Genomic DNA, 5,000 nt, shown 5'->3' on the forward strand with positions numbered 1-5,000 from the left:
GCTTAAATGTTTCATTGCTTGATATTGACGAGTCAGCATAATTCTGATTGATTAGATATTGAAAAATTTATGACCTTTTATATTAATTCTTTCAAATTCTAGGTTGATTAAAAATGTTAAAACATAAAAATCCTTCTTATTTACGTGAAAAATAACTATAAACATTTCAAAACTAAAAGTTCGTAGGTTTAAATTGCTATGCAAACACAGGTCTTCGATAAAATGGCCTTTAAAAAAACGGAAAGTTTGAAACAACCTGACTTTCTCCTCTCCCAAACAAATATCCGATCTAAAGTTTTAAGAAGTATATTTGTGTTGTTGGCAAACTTGTACGAGATCGATACCAGGCAGGTTGGTGCTAGACATATCACTCTTTGGAACTTTCTTTCGTACCTGAGGTTATTCCCAGTATACATTGTCAGAAGGGAGCCAGAGGAAAACTTTTGTAAATACTGGGCACATATTTGTTTTTGCAATTCTGTTCATGAAAAAAAGGGAGAATGAAGTTCGAAGGGACAAGTGTAAACTTTCTTATTATTTGTCAAGTCGACTTTCTTCATGGGGATGTTGTTGTTTATTTTGGTCTGAGATGCGATTTACGAAATATTATGATTTAGCATTTCTTTGCTAGTAGTAAAGCCTTTTGGGAAGGAAACACAAGGTTGAGATAGTCTTAGGGTAAAGTAAGATTATGGCAGTCTAAAGGGATCGCAGGGGGTCGTTATCCCTATCCCCCTGCCCCGGTAGGTAAGGAGGCAAAGATACGGCTCCTAGGTTAGGTTAGGTAGGGAACCTGAGGTTAACAGGTGTTGTTGTGTTCGGTTCTCTTTTAAAGTGTGGGTTTTCAGTCGTCTTTAGAAATTTTACATTCGGTCAAAAGAAAAAAAAATGAAACTTGCCTTGTTGTATAAGTAGAATTTCATGTAGTATGTTGTTAATGTTATTGGCAATATTTGGTTTTGAAAGGATATAAATGGTTATCATTAAACCTAATTTCTATTTCAAGTTATTCTGGAAATATCTCCAGCAATCAGTTTGATAGATTTTATGCCTATCATGATTTTCGCTATATGCTTCATGATTTGAATTTTATTTTTTCAAAGTTGTAGCAAAAAGTAATTTCGATTTTTTTTTTTTAAGATTTTTTTTTTTTTTTTGTACTTTATAAACTGAAAAATAAGAAAATTAAGTCTAACCAATTAACTTTCCACCTTCTCTAGTTGTTTGTGTGTCTGTACAAGCGTTATGCCCTCTTCTATATACGCGTGGCGTGTGTGTGTGTGTGTGCGTGTGTTTTATACCAGTGAGAAAAAGGTAGAGTGAAAGGGGGCGTGTAATCGCATTGTTTGATTTCGGCTGCATAAATAAATAAAATTTGCATATCCATATTAATGATTCTCTGAAAGCGTAGGAAAAATAATGTATTTTTTGCTTATTTACATTTAAAATATTGAAAAAAAAATATATTTTCTTTGTTTTATGTAATTCCTTAACAGTTATATATTGTCATTTCGTAATAATCTAATTTAATTTAAAACAACATGGCGTTATAACCGAAATTCATCAAAATTTCCTAAGCTGTATCGTCACATCATATTAAACTGGTTTTTATCTTTGATATTTGTATCAAATAAACAAAACGTTTCTTGTTCTTTACAAGTTTGGCTCGTAAATGAAAAAGAGTTAATTTGATAAGAAGTCTTTGCCAACTAGGCGATGGCTTCCTGCTCTCTCTCTCTCTCTCTCTCTCTCTCTCTCTCTCTCTCTCTCTCTCTCTCTCTCTCTCTCATCAACCCTAAGCGACATTGATTAAAGTTTTGAAAGCATTAATCAGATATTTATTATTACACACACACACATATACACACACACACACACTCTCTCTCTCTCTCTCTCTCTCTCTCTCTCTCTCTCTCTCTCTCTCTCTCTCTCTCTCTCTCTCTCTCTCTCATTAACCCTAAACGACATTGATTAAAGTTTTGAAAATATTAATCAGATATTTATCATTACACTCGCTCTCTCTCTCTCTCTCTCTCCTCTCTCTCTCTCTCTCCTCTCTCTCTCTCTCTCTCTCTCTCCTCTCTCTCTCTCTCCTCTCTCTCTCTCTCTCTCATAACAACCCTATTACGACATTGATTAAAGTTTTGAAAACATTAATCAGATATTTATCATTACTCTCTCTCTCTCTCTCTCTCTCTCTCTCTCTCTCTCTCTCTCTCTCTCTCTCTCTCTCTCTCTCTCTCTCTCTCTCATAACAACCCTATTACGACATTGATTAAAGTTTTGAAAGCATTAATCAGATATTCATCATTACACCCACACACACACTCTCTCTCTCTCTCTCCTCTCTCTCTCTCTCTCTCTCTCTCTCTCTCTCTCTCTCTCTCTCTCTCTCTCATCAGCCCTAAACGACATTGATTAAAGTTTTGAAAGCATTAATCAGATATTTATCATTACACTCTCTCTCTCTCTCTCTCTCTCTCTCTCTCATCTCTCTCTCTCTCTCTCTCTCTCTCTCTCTCTCTCATAACAACCCTATAACGACAATGATTAATGTTTTGAAAGCATTAATCAGATATTTATCATTACACACTCTCTCTCTCTCTCTCTCTCTCTCTCTCTCTCTCTCTCTCTCTCTCTCTCTCTCTCTCTCTCTCTCTCTCTCTCTCTCTCTCTCGATATTTTCCTAAAATCCTGTAATTAATTAGAACTTTCCTATTTTAATTGTTTTTGTTGAGTTAAAAAATCTTAAGACAACTAAATATTTTTTTCTTCTGAAATAATCTATATATCGATAATGAACTGTGTTAATTATTGTTACCAGAAAAGAAATGAGATTACCTTTCTTTATATTGTTCTCAATTGAACACAGGTTAAAATTCCAATTTTATTATACCAGTTGTTCAGGGTACGTTTTCTTTTACAAAATTAAAAAGAAATTACCACAGAGCATTTAACGCTTTGTAAAATGTTGCATTACTGATAGATTAGGATTCTGATTGGAGAAAGATGTCGATTAATTAACCTAATTATCCAGCCATTATATAAATCAACAAAGACAGATGATTCTCATTAGAGAAAGAAACGATAAACTATTCAGCCAATACAAAAATTAACAAATTAAATAATAAACTGGATAAATTATTCCTAAATCAACAAACTAAATCATAAACTGATATCAGAAACATCATGAAATCATAAACTTATGCCATATACATTAATGAAATATTGAGAAATCTATTTCAAACTTAATTGTTTGGCTTATTAATGAATTTGACCATAAGGCAACATGTAGCCGCATGAATTATTACGCAGTTGGACTTAAGAGGTAAGGTCTCGTTATCTTACCTTAATCCTGAGAAGTATTATCAGTACGGGAGAAAGAGAAAGATAAAAAACCAATAACATTACAGTGTACGAGCGTCTAAAGCTGGAACCACACTAGCCGTTGTTGCCCAAAATGGAAAACACGAGAGCTTGTTGCTCGAGATATTAGCACCAAGTATAAACCGCGAGCATGACTTCGGATGTAAACAAACAAGATTGCTGCTGCAGATAGGACGAGCTCTGTCTTAGCAATCTCGAGTCCAACAAGCCTCAAGAGATAATAAAGTATTTACAGTGTTCATCCTTTGGTAATTGTATAATTCTTCAATTCACGTAGTATTCCCATAATTCATCTTACTGCAACAGTTAAAAAAATTTCTGGGCTTCATGATAGTGTCAGCTGATCGGTTTCGTATACACTTTTCCTAATTTATTTGCTCCTCGAACCGCGAGATCGTTGTGTGACGCTACAACACTTTTGCTTGCCAGCATCGGCTGGAGGTTGGCGAACTTCTCGAGCAAGAAATTACCAAGATCTTTATATATACTTTCTTTAGACTTTGGAAATGACTAGTGTGATTTCAGCATAACACGTGTGGTACAGAGGCGATGACGAAATGAGGTGTTTGGAGGAAATAAATAATTTTCTGGATTTTTCCTGTTAGGATTTATTGAACTAATAGCTCTAATGAAATATTAAATTCATATGATATCTGTTTTTGTCAAATTATGTGATTATTTACTCCTTTTATGAACGATCTGAAAAGTACATTCGTTTTTAATAATCCTGTCTTATTATTATTATTATTATTATTATTATTATTATTATTATTATCATTATAACAGGAGATGAAATAGCCGATCTTGCACATATTTTAAAGTTTGTCTTGAGACATTATTATTATTATTATTATTATTATTATTATTATTATTATTATTATTATTATTATTATTATTATTATTATTATTATTATTATTATTATTATAATTATTATCGAAAGAAATGAAAGGGCCAATCTCGCTCATATTTTCAAGCTTGTCTTGTGACAATTCCATTACCATTACTATGATTATTATAATTAATAATATCATAAAAATTATTATTATTATTATTATTATCATTATTATTATTATTATTATTATTATTATTATTATTATTATTATTATCATTATCGACTTATGACAATACCATTACCATTATTTTGATTATAATTAATATTTTCATACAAATTATTATTATTATTATTATTATTATTATTATTATTATTATTATTATTATTATTAATATTATTATTATTATTTTTGTTGTCTTATGACGATAACATTATTATAATTATAATTAATATTATCATATTTTTTTCTATTATTATTATTATTATTATTATTATTATTATTATTATTATTATTATTATTATTATTATCATTATTATTATTATTATTATTATTATTATTATTATGACTACAAAATTTAGTCATATATTGTCACCTACATTATTCAATATATTTTTTCTCTTTCAATGTATTCGCTATAGTATGTTGAAAGGAAAGGATCTGAATCCAGCTGTGCTTTCATCTATTATTGCCACATCCAAAACCTCATTTCCAAACTTCGATTTCCTCGTCCAAACACCCAAAGTTGATGATTGATTGAATTTCCTTCTCCTGTAACTTTC

Source organism: Palaemon carinicauda, chromosome 11 (assembly GCF_036898095.1).
Source record: "Palaemon carinicauda isolate YSFRI2023 chromosome 11, ASM3689809v2, whole genome shotgun sequence".
NCBI lineage: Eukaryota > Metazoa > Arthropoda > Malacostraca > Decapoda > Palaemonidae > Palaemon > Palaemon carinicauda.